At 43.0% G+C, this 22,667-nt stretch overlaps 1 pseudogene; it reads right to left on the reverse strand.

Moving 5' to 3' along the window:
• Positions 1-3,174: 3,174 nt before the first annotated feature.
• Positions 3,175-4,382, reverse strand: LOC100398312 (ubiquitin-conjugating enzyme E2 D4 pseudogene; annotated as a pseudogene).
• Positions 4,383-22,667: the final 18,285 nt, after the last annotated feature.

Genomic DNA, 22,667 nt, shown 5'->3' on the forward strand with positions numbered 1-22,667 from the left:
TTGAATTGGCCCGGAGGATTCACTCACACTGTTAACTCCCCCCCTCCACCTTTACTGAAAGTTTTACCCAAACTGTCAGTTGACAGAGGAACTCTGCAGGAACACATACCAAGACGTTTAACACACGCGCCTTAGTTACAACAGCACCTGCCAGGAGAACATCTTACCTCCTTGACTGATGAGAGCTCACGGAGCGCAGTGAGGTGTGACCAGCCATTAAGAAGCACTAGGGGCGGGGCGCGGTGGCTCACGCCTATAATCCCGGCACTTTGGGAGGCCGAGGCGGGTGGATCATGAGGTCAAGAAATCGAGACCATCCTGGTCAACGTGATGAAACTCAATCTCTACTAAAAATACAAAAATTATCTGGGCACGGCGGTGCGCGCCTGTAGTCCCAGCTACTCGGGAGGCTGAGGCAGGAGAATTGCTTGAACACAGGAGGCAGAGGTTGCGGTGAGCCGAGATCGTGCCATTGCACTCCAGTTTGGGTAACAACAGGAAAACTCCGTCTAAAAAAAAAAAAAGCACTAGTAAGGCTTCTTTCCTTAATGTACCTGAGTCAGGCTGAGGGAAGAGAAGAATTAGGAGCACAAAGGGAGCAGGCACACAGCAGGAAGCACACTCTGCAATTGCTTTTGGTTTTAAAAGGCTGTTCATTCGGTTTTTGGCAGCTTTTTGCAGCTTTTTTTTTTTTTTTAAGAGGGAGTCGCCCTGGCTGGAATGCAGTGGTGCACTCAGCTCACTGCAGCCTCTGCTGCTTGGGTTCAAGCAATTCTCCTACCTCAGTCTCCCAAGTAGCTGAGATTACAGGCTCCCTCCACAATGCCTGGCTAACTTTTCTATTTTTCATAGAGACGAGGTTTCACCTTGTTGGCCAGGCTAATCTTGAACCCCTGACCACAGGTTATCCACCTGCCTCAGCCTCCCAAACTGTTGGGATTACAGGTATGAGCCACCATGCCCAAACTGTCCATTCAGTTTCAATGAACTTTAAACAACAAAAAATGCCATTTGGGTGGCTGCTTTCAGCCCTCCCTCATCAATGCTCAGCCTCTAAATGGGATATAGGAGAACCATCACTCTCCCTCACACCTGCTACTTGTGGGAGAGCATCTGCTACCAGATCCTGGAGGCCCTTCTCAAAACTGCTAACCTGGCCCCACATGGTTCTTTCTGTCCTTTCTCCAAGAAAGCATTGTGACCTTACCGGCCCCATGCTGGGCATCAAAGCTGTGAATGGCTCACACCTGGACTTACGCACACAGCATCAGTGATGGGGGAGATCTATGCGTAAGAAAGCTTAGCATGCTGTCCGCTGCCCACATCCGTAATTCCACAGCATGACACCAAACTGGGGTTACTAGATGACAACCCAAGTGGTGGGCTGCTCTGTCAAGAAGGGGCCACTTTTATGTTGCAGTCAGGCAGTGACAGTCTATGGCTGTACCCTGAGGGGATCGGGGCAGGATGGAAATTTCTACAGCTTACCAGAACCAGATGAGAAACTGTCTACTGGTAGCTTGCCGCGAGACAAGGAGGCCCCACAAGAGATGAGTGAGAAATAGTCTTATGATAACGCTTCACAAGACGACCTGTGTCACCACAGTCCAGAGTGCATCTGGTCAAGGTTTCAGTCACAGTATAAAATTCAAGCAAAGCCGTTCTCTTGTACCTCGAACCTTGAAGGGAGCTTGGTTGGATATAATATCCTTAATTTGCACTGTCTTTTTTTAATGAATACATTACATGTTTATTTACATTTAAAGGAGCCTCTCTCCCTCCTTGTGTTCTAGTCTGTGAATGGCTCACACTTGGACTTTGTGTAGGCTTCTAGTGGCAGGAACAGGGGTGGCAAAAATCCTCATCAAATGGAAAATCATAACCCAAACCTCCAGAGGTTTCATGATTTTGCTCTTGATTCTGAAAACATAGTCATCTCTTATCGGGTGTTATTTGCTTTCTATCTTGACATTTTCCACTTGCCGCTTCTTGGTGTGAGGGGAGAAATGCCAGCATGTGGCAATGCAGAAGACTAGTGGAAGCCACAGGGCGAGGCCTTCACTTCCCAGTGACACTGTTCCCAGTTCCCTCCAGCATGAGCTGAGGCTCCTCAGGCTGTGGCTGTGCAGCAGACGGAGTGTGAGAAAACCCTGCTGTGCCCTGGGCACCCAGGATGGCACTGAGCTCTAAAAGGCAAAGGGCATGTGGCGAGGGGCCAGGCTGAGGACCTGATGTGGTACGTTTGTGAGCAGTGGCACATTTGAGGCTGGGTAAGAGAGACCTGCAGGGCCTGGCCCCCAGAACACCAGCAGATCAGCTGGGGCAGAGAGTCCAGTGTAACCAGGAAGGCTGGAGATCCTAACAGTGGCTGCTGATTTGGCACCAAACGTGTGGCATCGTCAAAGCCGTAATTGCTGAGAATGGCACCAACACGCTGCTGCTGGAGAGAGTGGGTGACCAACATTTGGAGTTGCATTGTTGTTTGGGGTAAATAGCCAAGGTTCCTTGCCTCACACCAAGGGAATTGAGGACTTGGACACACAAGAAGTGGGTTTAGGATCGAAGGTTTAACAGGCAAAAGAAAGAGAAAGGAGAATAGCTCCCTCTCCTGAGACAGAGAGGAGTGTCCCAGCGGGACTTCTGGTTTTGGGGTGAAGGGCACAGGGTTTTATAGATGGCCTGAGGAGGCAGTGTCTGATTTACCTAGGCCCAAAGATTGGTGGGACCAGGTGTTACATTTACATAGGCTGGAAGAAGCTGGCCACCTCACCCTAACCTGCTTATGATGCCAGTAGGGTTTCTATGTGACCCTCAGCATGTGGTCGGCAAGGAAAAGGGGAGATGCAGCCGCCATGGTGAGCGCCTCCCCCCAGGTAGCCTTTCCCTATTGACACAGCCGCCGGCGTTCACCAGGGCAAGCTTGGTTATCTGTGTCTGCCGCTTGATTTTATAGGCTGCTCTTTGTTAGAAAAGAAATGATTTGGGACCGCTTTTGATCAAAAGGGAAACCTTTCCTAGGACTTCCTTACCCTACCTGCCTTTTTAACTCCTGTATCAATTTGTTTGAAGAACAGGTGACACTTTGAATGGCTCAGCCCATAGCCCAGAATTTCAAGGGAAGACCTCTCTGCTAGCTTCTCTTGGACAACGTCTCCCGTAAAACCTCGGAGGCACTTAAATAGCATGTTATTGTGTCCACTCTCCTGCTAGTCGGTTGTACTTCTGCCGGCCTGGTAAGTGTGGGCTATCTCTGGCACCAGAGGGTCATCGAGGTTGGGGGTGCAGAGCAGTGAGCAGATGGACAAGAGAACTTTTGACACAGTCAATGCTGGAGACCACTGAGACCACAGACTGTCATGGCAGATGCTGCCATTACTGTTGACACTGGGGTGAGGAAATCTGGCTGTGAAAGCAACCTTTGGGGGCTTGAATCCATAGGCAAGTGGATGGTCAGGAAGAAAACTCCTCCTTGGTAAGGACAGTCACTAATTATCACCCACAGGCCCCATGGAACACTGGGCGGGAGGATCCCTCTGCCAAGTCTGTTAATTCCTTCTGGATCTGCTTTAGTGCCCACCTACCCCCCTACTGGGGGCTGTGGTGGCCCAGCCACACTGCACTTCCTGTATATAAGTTTTTTGAAAACGCTGCTTCACTGTTACCTTGCCTTGTATGTCGGTGTCCCTCTAATTCAGTTGCTTTTATACCTTGTTCCACAGTGATGCCTGGAGACCTGAGTATGTTTTACCTTTAAATCTAATCATTTTACTATGATATGGTTTGAATTTGATCATCTTGGTTTAATTTTCCTGTCACTTGATGGGTCCTTTCGATGTGCCTCATTAGTAATCTGTCATTTTCATTTTTACAAATCAAGTCTCCTAGATTGTTCTCCCAAAAGCCTGATTCCTGTTTAGAGAAAAAATACTAAGAAAAACAAGAAATTACATATTGCATTACAATGTTTATTCAGCAAGTACAGAGATTCCCAAAAAAGTTAAAACAACGTAGAAAACAGCTCTGGTGTTGTAGGACCAGTGGGTTCTTCTGTGCAGTGTTAGACCGATGCACTGAGACGGCAGTTTGCACCAAAGAGTTTCATGATCACAGGGCAGCCAGGGGAAGAGACAGGAGTAGACCCTGAGATCCATCTCCTCAAGAACTTCTGCATTAAGGCTCCTAAGAGGATTGTGGAGGGTGAGGGGTTGGAAAATTAAGGTTGTTGATTGGTCAGGGGAAGGGGATGAAATCATTAGGATGTGGAAACTATTCTTCGTTGAGTCAGTTCCTCAATGGGGTCCTTCAGACCAGCTGACATCAGGAGTTTCAGTTTCATTGGTACACGGGATCTGAAAGAACATCCCAAACGGGAACGTGAACATCGTAATGCTCAGGTTCTTATCTACAGAACAGTTCAGGAGAACCGTAATCTACGCTCTGCCTGATTCTAGCACCACGAGTGCCAAACAACTGTGAGGGAGCAGGTCCAAGCGAAGGCCGCCCTCGAGAGTAATGCAGAATGTGCTGCGAGCTGGTTCATTTTTGCTTCTCCCCTTCCCTTCTTCCCTGATTCATTTTGTAAAATTTACAGGGACAGTTTCAATGGCTTCAACACAGTACTGCCAGGTAAGGACTTGAACCCAAGAGGTGGAAGTTGCAGTGAGCCTGAGAGGAGACCATCTCTCTCTCCCTTGCCTGTCCTCTGTTAGAAAAGGGGGAGGGGAGATAAAATAGCACAAAGTGAAGGTCAGTAGTCAGGCGAGACACTGACCCACCAGCCTGACCACAGCAGGGCCCAAGGACTGAAAAATAACCCCTCTCTCTGTATCTGGTGACTCTGCTATCTGCCAGCCTTGAAAGTGTTGCAAATGTTCTTCTTACTGCCCAAGGACCTTCTTTGAGTCAGGTACTCCCCGTCTGCACCAACTAGACCCGCCCGCTTAGAGATGCCTCTGTCACTAAGTGATTTACTGCCTTTGTTCAACTTCTGTAACTCTTCCCCTCCCACACACCGCATGTAAATTAGCAAATCAATGAAAGCCAAAGATTGTAATGTCAGATCTCCAGCCAGTGGGCAATGACGCAGTCTTACCTCTGCTTCCTCTTGAGTTGCGTGTCTTTAAAAAGGGAAAGAAACTGCTTTTCAGGGAGCTCAGCATCTTTTGGACACGAGCAAACTGATGCTCCACAGCTAGCTGAATAAAAGCCTCGTCCTTCCTCACTTCAGTATCTGGGGGTTTCTGTCACAGCTCCTCCTGCAACAAGCCACAATCAAGCCACTGCTACACTGCTCCATCTCAAAAAAAAAAAAAATCAGGACAACACGTGTGGACACACATTGCTAGGAATCCAGGGATTTACCTGGAGAATAGATGAAAGTAAGAAGAGTTTTACATCCCAGTATTCAGAACTGCAGTGACCTCCCAGAAACACTTGCCACTTTCCCAAAGATATACTGTGCTAAGTGACTCCAGGCATGAGCCACCGTGCCCGGCCCACTTCTCTATACTCTTCATACTTCTGTTCTGCAAAATTACACTACATCGGCTATCCTGTGTGTAGGGGCCTTGGCTATGGAGGCTTTTGACTGATTACAATGGGAACCCAAGTGATGGCCAATGCCGGGAACATAAGATATTCAGGAAATGATCTAATGATCTAGTGACCTTGCAGTTAGAGTCAAGAGCCCTTCCTGTAATCCCAGCACTTTGGGAGACCAAGGCAGGTGTATCGCCTGAGGTCACGAGTTTGAGACCAGCCTGGCAAACATGGTGAAACCCTGTCTCTACTAAAAATACAACAATTAGCCAGGCCTGGAGGCTCAGCCAGGCCTGTAATCCCAGCACTTTGGGAGGCCGAGGAGGGCGGATCACAAGGTCAACAGATTGAGACCATCCTGGTCAACATGGTTAAACCCCGTCTCTACTAAAAACACAAAAATTAGCTGGGCATGGTGGCGCATGCCTGTAATCCCAGTTTCTCAGAAGGCTGAGGCAGGAGAATTGCTTGAACCTGGGAAGTGGAGGTTGCAGTGAGCCGAGATCGTGCCATTGCACTCCAGCCTGGCACCTAACGACGAAGCGAGACTCTGTCTAAAAAAAAAAAAAAAGTATAGAGAAGTGAAACACAAAATTTGTTGCTTTCACCAGGAATTGAACCAGGGTCTACCACGCAGGAGGTGAGGATGCTACCACTGGATCACCACACAGCTTCTATGTGTGCTCCTGGAGGAAAAGCTGAAATACGATACTGAAAAAGACAGAACTTGCTCCAGAACCAACTTGTGGTATTGACTAAGAGCTAACAAAGACATCCTAAACCACGATTTTCATAGAAGACTTTTCTTTACTAGACAAAACTATAAATATTAAAATAGCTTATTTGTCTGATCAAACTCTAATTCCAAAAAAAGGCTCTTTCCAACTGTATAACAGACTCCTATAGACAAACATGTACATAATGAATAGACTGTAAAGGAGAACTCATGGGCCAGGGATGGTGGCTCATACCTGCAATTCCAGAACTTTGGGAGACAAAGAAAGGCAGATCACTCGAGGTCAGGAGCTTGAGACCAGCCTGGCCAACGTCGTGAAACCCAGTCTCTACTAAAAATATAAAAATTAGCCGAGTGTGGCAGCACAGCTGTAATTCCAGCTACTTGGGAACCTGAGGCAGAGGATCCCTTGAACCTGGGAGGCGGAGGTTGCGGTGAGCTGAGACCACAGTCTCCTCTCCAGCCTGGGTTACAGAGCGAGACTCCATCTCAAAAAAAAAAAAAAAAAAAGAAAAGGAAAAGCAATAACACATGATAGGGTAGTCGGTACAGTTAGGAGCAGTAACATAGAGGAGGAGTAATTAGAGTAGGCTGAAAAACATCCAAAGATCTTCTTGAACAAGATCCTGGAGAAATGTATGGAAATGAGTTGACTAAGGGAATAAGGACGCACGTGAGTAAATGCAGCGGCATGACCTGAATTCCCTTCCATCCTCTCCCCGTCGTCTTCTCCCACATCTCCTAAGCAACCTACAGAAATTTTAAAACACTGAATTTTTATCTAAATCTGATAGGGGACGGACAGGAAGAGAATTACTGATTACTCTTTCAGTCGGGATTCATCCTAGAAGTAATTGTTTGTAATTTATCAGAAATAAGTTCATTTGACTAAAGCAATAGCTTGGAAGTAACTAAAATGAAAAAGGAAATGTTTTAGAGAGTCTGGATTATATATGTGAATAAAAGAGAAATCACCTCACCCGCAAACTCACTGGTTTGAGGAAGTGAGGGCCCCACAGATCTGATATACAGATCCCATGCGTGAGTTTTCTGAACTGAACCAACCGCCATCTCTCTGCGCGAGATGGTATTCCTAACCAAAGCAGGGAAAATAACGGTATGAACGAGGAGGTCCTCGCATTCCCAGACTTCTGCTCTCATCTGTTTAATTCGTCATTGTAGAAACCAAGAGAAAGCTTCCCCTTCTACCCTCTGAAAGTTTGCTGAACATGGACTATTGACAAATTAATAATAAGAAAAAAGCATACAAAATTTATTAAACATGTGCAGCTCAGGGGAATCAACAGAGGATGGTTACCCAATAACCCAGTAAGGTCCGAACGCTTATATGCCCTTCCTCATAGGGAAAGGGGAGATGAAGGGTAGACCAGTAAGTGGTTTTCATGGGGAATGAATGAACACAAAGAACAATGATCCGGGACAAAGTTCCCATGAGCTCTGGGGTAGGTGGCCAGATGGTGAGGGGCAGAACTGTGAACAAAGGTTGTTTGGTTATGCAGATGAAGCCTCTCAGGAATGCTCTGAGCTGCACTTGGAGGAATACATGAAAGGCCTGTCAGGGCAAGGAGAGGACTCCTGGTTTCTTCTCTTGTGGTTAATCTTTCCTGGTTATTTGATGAGATTCCTGGGGAGGGGGTTTTAAGACAATTGCATTTCTATTTTATTTTATTCTTTTAGATGGAGTCTTGCTCTGTCGCCCAGGCTGCAGTGCAGTGATGCAATCTCAGTTCACTGCAACCTCCACCTCCCAGGTTCACGTGATTCTCCTGCCTCAGCCTCCCGAGTAGCTGGGATTACAGGCATGCGCCACCACACCCAGCTAATTTTTGTATTTTTAGTAGAGGTGGGGTTTCACCATGTTGGCCAGGCTGGTGTCGAACTCTTGGACTCAAGGGATCCGCCCACCTCAGTTTCCCAAAGTGTTGGGGTTACAGGCATGAGCCACCATGCCCGGCCGAAAATTTGCATGTCTTTTGGAAAGAATCTTTCTTAGATAGGAAAGCTCCATGGAGAGTCCCTGCTGGTGCTTCTGGAACATAAGAGGATGGGGGTGAGGTGTGGGTAAGGGCGGGGAGAGGTCACAGAAACTTACCTTGAGGCGGCTTCTTTAGTTCAGCAGGTCAAAGGGCCGTGTTTTGCGGAATCGTTTTCTGAGCCCCGGCAGCACCACAGGCCATAGTTCCTAAGACTGTAGAGACAGCACTGAAGACGCATGTTAGAGACAAGGAAACAGTTCATCTCCATCTGAGACAGCCTCCGCCTGGGCTTTATTGTCCGTATCACTGTCAGCATTTTGGTCTAAGCCGTTCAACAAGCCTCTAGGACGTTCCGAACTTCCCACCTCTTCCTGTCTTCTGGGTACTGTTTAGACGTCTCTGAAGAGAAAAGAGCCAAGACTTGGATCTAGAAGTCAGCGGTAGAATGGGAAAGACTCTAGTTCTAACTTAGAAACCACCTCAGTTCTCCCCGGGTTAGCATTTGTCATTGTTTATCCAGGCTGCTGCTAAGGGGTTCTAGTCGAGCCTCTGTGGCTCAGCAGTGGCACAAATGTAGCCACCCCCCTTCCTTCTAGGCTAATGTTCAAAAGGAAACCTTGCCACAAACTATGCATTGCACCTACCTTACAATGTCTTCATAGAGTCAGGTGAGGAGGGAGGCCAGAGGATCGTCTCAAATGCTAACAGTATCCTGAGCAGGGTCTTTCTTGAGCTCTACCCCAGCACTGTAAATTAGAGTTGTAAGAACTGCCTCCCCGTGTCCCTTTTGACCACAAGAAGCCTGTACTCACCCCCTGAAAAGCCAGAAGATGTACAGTATCTGCTACTTCTACCAAATGCTAAGCCACTATGAGGATATAATGCTTTATTTTATCTTTATTTGTTCATTTGTTTAGAGACAGAGTCTTACTCTGTCCCCCAGGATGATGTGCAGTGGTGCAATCATGGCTCCCTGCAGCCTCAAACTCCTGGGCAAAGAGATCCTCCTGCCTCAGCCTCCCAAGTAGCTGAGATTATAGCCATGAGCCACCAGGTCAGAAATGCTTGCTTTCTTTTCTTTTCTTCTTTCTTTCTTTCTTTCCTTATTTCCTTCCTTCTCTCTTTCTTTCTTTCTTCCTTCCTGCCTTCCTGCCTTTCTTTTGTGAGACAGTCTCGCTCTGTCACCCAGGCTGGAGTGCAGTAGCACAATCTCCGTTCACTGCAACCTCTGCCTCCCAGGTTCAAGCAATTATTCTGCTTCAGCCTTCTGAGTAGCTGAGACTACAGATGCATGCCACCAAGCCTGGCTAACTTTTGTATTTTTTAGTAGAGACGGGGTTTCACCATTGGCCAGGCTGGTCTTAAACTCCTGACCTCATGTTCCATCTGCCTTGGCCTTGCAAAGTGCTGGGATTACAGACATGAGCCACTGCACCCGGCCAACAGTGCTTCACTTCCTGACTCTCTCTCTCTCTACCCCCCTGCTGCAAAGGACTAATTTTCCTGAAAGACGACTTGACTTTGACTAATTTTAACCCCTTCCTCTTCCACATGATAAAGCTACTAATTGCATGACAGAGGATTGCTGAGTTACAAGTGTAGACGGAAGCCTATTCAAGGGCAATTAGCAATAATTCTGTTTCTGTTAAACTTTATAATTTTTCTGTCACTTCTGCACAGAACTAGACAGGGAGCTAGTTTGTGTCTCACTGCACTGAGGGATCTGTGGGGATCGCTCCCATGTGAGGCCCCTAGGAAATGGGCCTTGCCATACGATGAGCTTGAGCCCGGACACAGATCCCCGGTTGGGGAAGCCGAGCTGAGGGAAAGCAGGAACCAAGAGAGGCACTATGCTATTCAAAATAATTAACAGACATTACTTTATGGATATGAGTACTTGGGAAGCATTGTGTTCACTTTCGGCTCCTTATGATTTATTGCTTGATTGTGTTTATTTTGGACCCTTGTTACCTTCATTGTAAAATATTAACTTAAGTATTTACACTTGGTAACTTACCGTAACTTACTGGGTGTAACTGTAACTTACCATAACTTACTGGGCGTAACTGTAACTTGCTTACAATTGTTAAGTACTTACTGGGCATAACTTACTTGCTGGGCGTAACTTACTTACCGTAACATACTGGGCGTAACTGACTTACTGGGCTTAACTTACCAGGCATAACTTAGTGGGCACTTGCTTACTGTAACTTAAGTATGTTGATCTGGTGTAAACAACATTAACTTCAGAAAAGTATATAATGGAACATATCGCAAAAATAAAATTGCTGCTTGGGCATAGCCTAAGCCAGCCCTCCAGACTCCGCTTTTCTTTTTTCTTTCACTTCCGCGCACTCTCTCCCTCAGGTTGAACGAGACATCTACGTTGGCGGTCTCGGGGACTCCCGCAGGTCGGTAGCCCCCAGGCAGACGTGCCGGACCCCAACACTGCACCATTTACCAATGTTTTGACCCAGAGGAGGTAACCCGACCTCTTGTAGTTATATCTCAAGTACAAAATTGAGACAACAGTAAGATGTTCTCATCTGAGAAAAATGCTGAAACGTTGGAGTGTCCCAGGCTCATTCAGATGGATGGAAAACACACACACACATCCTCTCTCTCTCTCTCTCTCTCTCTCTCACACACACACACACACACACACACACACACACACACATTCTCTCTCTCTCTGTCTCTCTCTTACTCTGTCTTTCTGATAAGTTTTGTTTTCACTTCCTGCTAAGAATCAGTCTAGAGGTGACTGGAGGAAGAGAAACTAAGTTGTCGTGACAAAGCACAGGATGATGAGTAAGGATCAGTCTTACCCTTACAGACTGGACAACCCCCTAACAAACAAAATCACTGTGCAAAACCTTTCAGACAACGTGCGGTGGCTCACACTTTTAATCCCAGCACTTCAGGAGGCCAAGGCAGAAGGATCACTTGAGCCAACAGTTCAAGACCAGCCGGGGCAACATAAGAAGACCTTGACTCTATAAAAAACATAAAAATGAGCAGAGCGTGGTGGTGCATGCCTGTAGTCCCAGCTACTCAGGAGGCTGAGGTGGGAGGGTCGCTTGAGCACGAGAGGTCAATGTCGCAGTGAGCCATGATCATGCCACTGCACTCCAGCCTGAGGGACAGAGCAAAACCCTGTCTTTAAAAAATGTTTTTCAAGGATTAGAACCACTGCACATGCTCCTTCTGATCCCCCAAAGTGTAAGATTTTCATACAAATAACTATCGCAGGACAGTCTTGCTGAGTCCACCAGTCCACAGCTACCCAAGCCCTAGGAGTTGCATGAGTTCAGAGCTTTTCAAGGTTCAGAGAAACTGATCTAACTCCCACAAAGCTTGATCACAGAGTGAAGGTTACCTATTGCCTGGATTATGTGCTGGAGGAACTGTAGGCAGGAGCATTAGCTACACCATTAGAGTGGAAGCTTCTGGTTGCTGGAGTATTACATTGTAAGACACTTCAGTCAAGTCACTACAGAGAAGCTTCTCACTACTACTTGAATCTGCTTCCTCCCATGGGTCTTTACAGGAAAATGATCGCCACCCTTATTCATTCACTAATCCCGAGAATATTGAGAGACAGAAGGAACTGTTTCACCGAGAGTAAAATTGTTAGAAATTCTGGATTCTGCTGTCATAAAGGAGGTCATTTGTCTTGTACATATGCCCAACGTTGAAAGAATTCGTAATATATGTGCACATTCAGCCATATGCGTGTGCACGGTTGCATGCACGTGCACACACACACACACACACACACACACACTCTCCAGACAATCAGCATCTTCATAGATAGATTTCCCAGAGTTGAAATACTTTGAGGAAGGAGATGATAACATAGACGGCTACAGAAAGATATCTACACATTAGGAATCTACAACTGTTGGGGTCTGGCACGTCTGCCGGCGGGCTACCGACCTGCGGGAGTCCCCAAGACTACCAATGTAGATGTCTCATTCAACCTGAGGGAGAGAGTGCATGGAAGTGAAAGAAAAGAGAAAAGCAGAGTCTGGAGGGCTGGCTTAGGCTATGTCCAAGCAGCAATTTTATTTTTGCAATATGTTTCATTATATACTTTTCTGAAGTTAATGTTGTTTACACCAGATCAGCATACTTAAGTTACAGTAAGCAAGTTACACCCACTAAGTTACGCCCAGTAAGTAAATTAAGCCCAGTAAGTCAGTTACGCTCAGTAAGTTACAGTAAGTTACGCCCAGCAAGTAAGTTACGCCCAGTAAGTACTTAACAATTGTAAGCAAGTTACAGTTACGCCCAGTAAGTTATGGTAAGTTACAGTTACGCCCAGTAAGTAACGGTAAGTAAGTTACCAAGTGTAAATACTTAAGTTAATATTTTACAATGAAGGTAACAAGGGTCCAAAATGAACACAATCAAGCAATAAACCATAAGAAGCCGAAAGTGGATACAATGCTTCCCATGTCCTCATATCCATAAAGTAATGTCTGTTAATTATTTTGAATAACATAGTCCCTCTCTCAGTTCTTACTTTCCCTCAGCTCGACTTCCCCAACCGGGGATCTGTGTCCAGGCTCAAGCTCACCGTATGGCAAGGCCCATTTCCTAGGGGCCTCACACGGGAGCGAGCCCCACATACAACCATGAATTTTTGGTATTAATTCTGTTGCCACTGCCTACAACCTGAAAGTGGGGAATGAATTCTCCTCTAAAGATTTCATCCTGGTGGTTATTTTCATGCTTTCTCATATAAAACATGCATGGTACGCTGTTAGAAAAACTACTAAAAAATAGAAATACCATATTCACAAATAACTGTTTCTGTTATTTGTAACAGAAATATCACTAATCCAAACGTATGAGATACAGCTAAAGAGTAGTTAGAATAAAAAAGAGACTCTTACATTCCTATATTAGAAGTGAAGAAGGGTTAACATTAATAACCTAAGCATGGGACTTGAGAAATTAGAAAAAGGACAGAATAGAACCAAATAAAGGAAAAACAAGATAAAAATAAGAGCAAAAGTGACTAAAATAGAAATGCCAAGATACAATAAATAGAATCTGCAAAGTCTAAGGTTGATTCTTTAAAAAGACTAATAACTGGCTGGTCATGATGGCTCATGCCTGTAATCCCAGCACTTTGGGAGACTGAGGGGGACAGATCACCTGAAGTTGGGAGTTCGAGACCAGCCTGGCCAACATGGTGAAACCCTATCTCTACTAAAAACACAAACTTAGCTGGGCATGGTAGCAGGTGCCTGTAATCCCAGCTACTTGAGAAACTGAGGCAGGAGAATTGCTTGAACCTGTGAGGCAGAGGTTGCAGTGAGCCGAGATTGTGCCATTGCACTTCAGCCTGGGTGACAGAGCTAGACTCTGCCACAAAAAAAAAAAAAAAAAAAAGACTAATAACTTTGAAAAGCTTCTGGTGAAATTTACAAATGCACATTTAAAAATCTTAAGTACAAGACATTAACAAACCAAATCCATCAATATCTTATATAATAAATCATGTTGAAATTAGATTTACTTGGGAATTTAAGAGTTCTTTAACAGCAAGAATCTAAAAATGTAATTAGCCACATTAATAAATTTAAAGAGTAAAACTATATAATGATCTCAATTTATAGAGAATAGGCATTCAATAAAATTAACACCCATTTATGATTTAGGAAACTAAGAAATAAGACATAATTTTTTCCTGAAAAAAAAAATGTCTACCAAAATCCTACAGAAAATCACCATATAGGTGTTGGAAAGAATAAATTTATTTATTTATTTATTCATTCATTCATTCATTCATTTTGAGACAGAGTCTCACTGTGTCACCCAGGCTGGAGTGCAGTGACCACTGCAACTCCCACTTCCTGCGTTCAAGCGATTCTCCTGCCTCAGCCTTCTGAGTAGCTAGGATTACCTCCACACCCGGCTAATGTTTGTATTTTTAGTAGAGATGGGTTTCACCATGTTGGCAAGGGTGCTTTCCAATCCCTGACCTCAGGTGATCCACCTGCCTCAGCCTTCCAAAGGGCTAGGATTACAGGCATGAGCCACCATGCCCAGCCAAAAGGAAGAAATGTAAAGCTCTAAACATTTGCAGAAAATAGGTGCAAAGAAGACACAAAAATTTTGTAAAATAATCTAAAAAAATTTTTAAAGACTTTAGTAAGGTATCTGGATATAGAATCAATTCTCCCTAAATCAGCTGTGTTTCCATCATATCATAAACAAACATTTAGACTTGAATTAGCAAAGACACACACACACACACACACACACCCTAGAAATCCTGCAAGATTTACACAGGGCATTTATGAAGAAAACAATGCAAATTATGGGAAGTTATTAAGAAAGACCAAATAATTGACTAGAAATACTTCGTTTATGGTTTGGAAGACTCAATGTCATAAAGTATAAATCCTCTTCACATTTGTTACATATTCAGTGTAAATCTGATCTAAATCCCAACAAATATTAAGAAATCTGACAACTTGATTCAATGTGTACATTAATGAGCAAAAATCCAAGAAAAACTATGAAAATCCTGAGAGGAATAAGGAGACTGCACTACCGTATATAAATATGTATTATAAAGCTGTAGTATTAACACAATGTGGTACTGAGACAAAGACAAGCAAATTGCTGGTGAAATAGCATAAGCTAGAAAGAGAAACACACATATGTGAAACTTTGTGATAGAACTGTCAGTTCGTATCAAAAAGAGGATGATCAGGTTTTTTAAACGGTACTGGGACAACTGGTTATACATATGGGGAAAAAAAGAAATTAGATACTTGCCTCATATCACCTACAGATATGGATTTAAAACTTAAATGTAAAAGGCAAAACTCTAATACTTTTAGAAGAAAATCCTTTGGAATCAGCAAAGATTTCATAAGCAAGGCAAAATACCAATCATAAAATAAAATACTGACAAATTAAAGCACATCAAAATTAAGAACTTTTATATGTGAAAAGGCAACAAAAAGTCAGATGAGTTGCAAATCAGGAAAAACTAATTTCAACAGAAGTAAGCCATGAGGGTGTATATCAGGCTAAATTTTTACACCTTTATAAACCAATAAGAAGACAAAAGTGTATACAATGAACAAAATAAAAGCCACAAACAGATATTTCATGGAAGGAACTACATAAGTGGTAAATTAACATGAAAAAGCTGTCAACTTCATTAGTAATCAGGGAAATCTAAACTAAGACTACTATGGAGTACTATTTTATAACTACAAAAATGGAGATGGGGATTAACAAGTCTTCTTGTAGTATATAAACCAAAAATAAAACTCTAAGGCCCTCCAAGCATCTGAATGGCCTCTTGGCCAAGGGCATTCCAAAGTTAACCCGAAACACTAGTTCAGGCCATGATGGGAAGGGAGAGCTGAACATGCCTCATCATATCCTCCTCCCCTTAAAACTTACTGATAGAACAGACTCTTTAAGTCTGATAAAAAAACATTTACAATCTACTCTCTCTCTGAAGTCTGCTCCTTGGACACCTGGAGGCTCCATCCAGGATAAAACCTTGGTGTCCAAAAGCTCTTATCACAAGCCAGACATTCCTTTCTATTGATAATAACCAATTGCCAATAAGAAAATCTCTGAATCTGTCTGTGACTTGGAAGCCACCCCACCCCTGCCTGCTACTTCCAGCTGTTCTGCCTTTCCAAACTGAATTGATATACATTTTACATGTATTGATTGATGCCTTATGTCTCCATAAAATGTATAAAACCAAGGTGCATCCTGACCATCTTGGGTGCATGTTCTCAGGATCTCCTGAGGGCTGTGTCATGGGCCATTGTTCACTCATATTTGGTTCAAAATAAATCTCCAAAATTTTACAGAGTTTGACTCTTTTTGTTGACAACTACTAAATGTTGACAAAGAATTTAATGACATACAAATCCTCATATCCTATTAATGGCAGGGCAAAGTAGTATAGCCATGTAGAAATTACTTGGCATCACCTTATAAAATTAAACATTTACACATCTATAACATCTTTTTTCTTTTAGTACTTTTTAAAGATTTTGCAGCCACATTGTCTTCTCACTTGCATTATTTCCAGCAAGAAATCTGATGTTGTCTTTGTTTCTCTGTGTGTAACATGTCTTTTTTTCCTCTGATCACTTTTGAGATTTTATCTTCATCACAAATTTTCAATAATTTGATTATTATATCCTCATGCTGTTTTCTTCATGGTTTTTGTTGTTTGGGGGGTGTTTTGACTTATTTTTGTGCTTGTGGTTTATTGAGAATCTTGGATTTGTAAATTTATAGTGTAGGGCAAAAAAAAAAAAAAATTTTTCTTCTATCCTGAATTCTCAGCTAGGACCTTAATAAACCTTAATAACAAAAGACAGATTAACAAGAGCAAAACAGATACTCAGGGAAAAATGAATAACTCTCAAAGAGATGGCCTAGAATTTTCACTTATGTAGCATCTTCAACTAAAAGAAAGAACAGTGTTGGGAAAGCCAGTTTTGGGAAAATGTTCAGGAAAAGCAAACAAGAGTAAGGTATATTATGCAGATTTAAATTGGTACCTTCTACCTCGATAAAAAACTTTGTGATTTAGTCCTCCTTCTTTTCCTAGCACAAAGAGGGTGATAGCCTTACAAATGGAGATTTCCTTTAAAAATGTAAATTTCCAGCCACTATGGTGGCTCACCCCTGTAGTCACAGACCTTTGGGAGGCTGAGGTGGGCAGATCACCTGAGGTCAGGAGTTCCAGACCAGCCTGACCAACATGATGAAAGCCCACCTCTACTAAAAATACAAAAATTAGCCAGGTGTGGTGGCACATGCCTGCAATCCCAGCTACTTGGGAAGCTGAGGCAGGAGAATCACTTGAACCTGAGTGGCAGAGGTTGCACCAATGAGCTGAGATCACACCACTGCACTCCAGCCTGGACGACAGAGCAAGACTCTTTCTCAAAAAAAAAGGTAAATTTCCCTTACAGAAGAGTAACTTCTACTGTGTTTTTAGAATTCTCCAGTGTCTACTGTTTTTCAAAATAATCAGCTCAAAATAATCCTTATGCCAAAAAGTCATATTTTAGGGTGGCACATTCTTGTCTCCTACAAGTTTTCATCAAGTGTGAAAACTTTTTGGCCATTCTTTGTTGAAATATTTTTTCTATCTGTTACCAGAAAGGTGTCCTAATCCAGACCCCAAGAGAGGGTTCTTGGATCTCATGCAAGGAAGAATTTGGGGTGAGTTCGTAAAGTGAAAGCAAGTTTATTTAAGAAAGTAAAGGAATAAAGAATGGCTACTCCATAGGCAGATCAGCCCCAAGGGCTGCTGGTTGCTATTTTTGTGGTTATTTCTTGATCATTTGCTAAACAAAGGGTGGATTATTCATGAGTTTTCCAGGAATGGTGAGTAATTCCAGGAACTGACAGTTGTTCCCCTTTTTAGACCATATAGTATAATTTTCTGAGGTTGCCATGGCATTTGTAAACTGTCATGGTGTTCATGGGCATGTCTTTTAACATGCTAATGCATTATAATTAGCATATAATGAGCAGTGAGGATGATTAAAGGTCACTTTCATCACCATCTTGGTTTTGGTGGGCTTTGGCCAGCTTCTTTACCGTATTGTTTTATCAGCAAGGTCTTTGTGACCTGTACCTTGTGCTGACCTCCTATCTCATCCTGTGACTAAGAATGCCTTAACCTCCTGGGAAGGCAGCCCAGTAGGTCTCAGCCTTATTTTTCCCCACGCCTATTCAAGATGGTGTTGCTCTGCTTCAAACGCCTCTGACATGTCCACCTCCCTCTTCTTTGCAAGGACTCCAATTACACGTATATTAGGCCACTTGAAGTTGTCCCACACCTCACTGATGCTCTTTTCAGTTTCTTTTTGGATTGTTTCTATTGTTCTGGCTTTGTGTTCATTCGTCTTTCTTCTGTGATCTAACGTGCTCTTAATCTCAGCCAGCATACTGATTTCCATCTCTAGAAGTTTGATTTTAGTCCTTTTCTATTTTCCATGTCTTAACTGAGGTAAGACCCTTCTGGGTTCTCTATCACATGCCTTGCAAATTGTGCTCTCCTTTTTTGGCAAGTGGCACTTTTTCCAGCCCTGTGTGAGCCCTGGGTACTGTTCCAGCTAATGTTTTCAAGTGGTCCTTTCCTGGGGAAGTTTTTTCACACACACGCACCTGTGAAATAAAAAAGAAGAAACTTTTGATCTGAGGAATGTGAGCCCCTTTAAAGTATCAGGCTCAGAGAGGTATTGGAAGGAAACTGCCGTCACATCACTTCCCCTTGAGCTAAATAATTCTCTCTTAAATTATTAACTCTCTTAAATTATTTATTCCCCGCTTGCTATACGGGCTCCAGACTGATGCCAAGCAGCCATAAAATGCCATATGCGGGACACCATGACTCATACCCTATAGTTCAACCATGTATAGCCAATAACTAATCAATGCTATCTCTGTAAACCAGTGAAAATTTCTATCAAAGAACTTTGTATCCACCCACTCCTTACCTTTGCCTTTAATAACCTGCTTCTAACAAAGGCTGACTGAGCACTCCCTGAGTTAACTTGAAAGTGTGTCTTGGGCAGCTGTTGTTCAAATAAACCTTTTAAATTACATGTTGTGCTTCAGCCTCTTCCTTCTAGATCAACACACTGATTACTACTCTGCTGAATACTTGGTGGGGACCCTCAGCACGTCTCTCTATGTGCAGATTTTTCATTTCCATTTTTTTGATCCATGAATTCTAGACACTTGGATCTCTCCAGACTCTCAGCTCTGTCTCCTCAACTCCAGGACTCCAGTGGGATCTGTCTGAATTCCCCTCCCTGTACCATAGCCTGGAAACCCGCTCGATGCAGTGGGCGAGGCAATTGCAGGAAGAAAAAACAATCATCTGTTTTCTTCCCTGTCTGTCAGGGATGACTGTCTTTTGTTGCCTGATGCCCACAGTTTCAAAAAAACATTTTCATATATGTTATTCTTTTGTTTAGCTTAGTTTTGTTTCAGATGAGAGGATAAATCCAGTCTCTGGAACTCTGGTATGACATTAATAATATTCTAGTTGTTAATTTGGGTTGTGGGTTCATAAATGTTCATTTTCTTATTTTGCACCATTCACCATATACACGTATCTATTACATATTTTTTCATTTGTATAAAATGTTAGTCGACTTTTTTAAGTTCTAAAAGAAAGTAAAGATTTTTTTTCTTCCCCTGGGGTGGAACAAGGGCAAAGAGGTAGGAAGAGTCTGTGGCCAATCTCTTACCTCATGTACTTTTCTGACCCCTCTACCCCTTCTACCTAGAGTCCTCCGACTCAGCCAATGCCCCAATCCTTGTCACCATGACTCTGAAAGTGCTTTGCTAATACACCAAGATGGTCAAGGAAAAATGGTGCTGGGTTAGGGGACAGGGAAGATGGTGAGCTTTCATACTGTATGATCTAACAAGCCACACATGTATACTAAATGAGGGTCTCTCAGCATAGCAGTGTCTGCACCTGACTCACACTATCAGGCAGTTAAAAGTTGGGGAAGGAGCTCATATGAAGTGTTTCCTTTTTTCTTTTTCTTTTTATTTGTTTTATTTTTTATTTTTTTCCCCCTGTGATAGACAGACTCAGAGTCTGTGAGGCCAGAAGCTGATATCCTGCATTTCTATTTAGAATGAATTTATTTATTCATTCATTTATTTAGAGATGGAGTCTTGCTCTGTCACCCAGGCTGGAGTGCAATGGCACGATCTCGGCTCACTGCAACCTCCGCCTCCCAGGTTCAAGCTATTCTTCTTGCCTCAGCCTGCTCAGTAGCTGGGACTACAGGCATGTGCCACCACACTCCGCTAATTTTCGTATTTTTAGTAGAGACAGGGTTTCACCGTGTTAGCCAGGATGGTCTCAATCTCCTGACCTTGTGACCCACCCATCTCAGCCTCCCTAAGTGCTGGGATTACAGGCGTGAGCCACCACACCCAGTATGAAGAGTTTTCATTTCATTTCTGATGATAGCTATTTTTAGGAACACAAGCTACATAAATATTTTAACAGTTTTCCCATCCTTCTCTTCTTGCTGCTGTGATACAGGAACAAAATCAAAATGGAGTGAGCTTGCTGTTTAGGGAAAGATGAAAACTGCATATGTAAAAGTAAACAGACTGAGATTTATGAGTTGATCACTTAAAAGCTTAGGAAAGAATCTCAAGGGCACATAGGAAAGCAGACAAAGGGCTTGATAGACATATTTGTGACAACACGAAAAGGTGAGGTCGGGGAAGAATGGACCAGGTCATCGCAAATTGAAACAACTTGTAAAAGATACATTATAATAACACCAGAAATTAACTAAAAGTTCCTGTAAAATCACAGATGAGAATTGCTAAAAATAAAAGATGGAGTAGTAAGAATAACTAAGAATAAAAAATTGATGAGTTATTAATGGAAACTTAAAATTGAACGCCTGGGGAACTTTTTATAATGAATGGTAGTTGACGGAAAACTTCAGATAAACTTTATGTGAATCTTTGAAAAAGACTTCAAGCATTAGCATATACATAAAAGTAACATATTTCACCTAGGGGCTGTTAAAACAGTGTACAAAACAGGTTAAGCAAAATTGTGCTATAGAGAACTACTTATGTGCAATTCTTCACCTAAAATTTAGTAAATATATTTGAGTAGTTTCTAAAATACACGGTCTTCAAAGAAGGAACTGAGTAGGAAATAAAGCACTGCTGGTTTTTACTCATAGAGATTAAAATAAAATAAATTATTGTTCAATTCTATATGAAGTTTAAATTATCTTCGCATTTGTTTGTTTACTCAGTCACCCAGGCTGGAGTTTGATGGCACAATCACAGCTCACTGCAGCCTCGACCTCCCAGACTCAAGCAATCCTCCTGCCACAGCCTCCCAAGTTAGCTGGGACCACAGGCATGAACTACTATGCCCAGCTAATTCTTTTTATTTTTAGTAGAGATGGGATTTCACTATGTTGCCCCAGTCAGTTTGAAATTCCTGGGCTCAAGCGATCCATCCACCTTGGCCTCCCAAAGTGCTGAGCTTGAGCTTACAGGAATGAGCTACTGCATCCAGCCTATCTTACCTTTTAAAAAACATATCAAATAATTGTTTGTAAATTATTTTCTGTAGTAGACAGCAATTTTTGTTAAAATCGGCAAATAAGACTTTGCATCTACCCTTGAGAAAATTGTATTTTTGTAAAGTGATTTTTTTTTTTTTTGAAACAAAGTTTCGCTCTTATTACCCAGGCTGGAGTGCAATGGTGCAATCTCAGCTCACCGCAACCTCTGCCTCCTGGGTTCAGGCAATTCTCCTGCCTCAGTCTCCCAAGTAGCTGGGATTACAGACACGCACCACTATGCCCAGCTAATTTGATTTTTTTTTTTTTTTTTGAGACAGACTTTCCCTCTAGTTGCTTAGGCTGGAGTGCAATGGCACATTCTCGGCTCACTGAAACCTCTGCCTCCTGGGTTCAAGCGATTCTCCTGTCTCAGCCTCCCAAGTACCTGGGATTACAGGCATATGCCACCACGCCCAGCTAATTTCTTGTATTTTTAGTAGAGACTGGGTTTCACCATGTTGGCCAGGATGGTCTCAATCTCTTGACCTGGTGATCCACCTGCCTTGGCCTCCCAAAGTGCTGGGATTACAGGCATGAGCCACCGCACCTGGCCTGTAAAGTGATTTTTTTAGAAAATGAAGCCTATGAGTATGATGGCATTATAAAAGTATCAGTATAAATAAAAGAGAAAATAACAATATATGCATAAAAAATGATCAGCATATGGAAATACAAATGTCATATATGGATGTAAATTCTCCTAATGGTTCTTGTAAGCATCATGATTTTTTTCCATCAAATTTTATTTTAGGTTCCAGGGTTCATGTGCGGATGTGCAGGTTTGTTATGTAGGTAAACGTGTGCCATGGTGATTTGCTGCACGGATCAGGCCATCACCTAGGTATTAAGCCCAGCATTTATTAGCTGTTCTTCCTGATACTCTCCCTGCCCTCACCCCACCCGGCAGGCTGCAGAGTGTTGTTCCCCCACCATGTGTCCACATTCTCATCACTCAGCTCCGCTTATAAGTGAGAACAGAGCTAAAGACATACCCAAGACAAGAAAATAGAAAAAATAATAATAATAAGCGAGAACAGAGCATGATTTTCATCGTCCATCAAATGCTAGAAAACTACTCTGCATTCATTACTATGTTTGCTCCATGTTTCTAGCTCTTCTTACGTGAATTTAAACCTCCATCCACGGCTATTTCCTCAACATTTGGAAGCAACAGATACTTATTAGGAAAAAAGAAAGTCATTTATCCTGCAGGTTATAGATCTTACATTCCTGTACACAACATTGCTA

The sequence above is a fragment of the Callithrix jacchus genome, chromosome 18 (genome assembly GCF_049354715.1).
Source record: "Callithrix jacchus isolate 240 chromosome 18, calJac240_pri, whole genome shotgun sequence".
NCBI classification, from domain to species: Eukaryota; Metazoa; Chordata; class Mammalia; order Primates; family Cebidae; genus Callithrix; species Callithrix jacchus.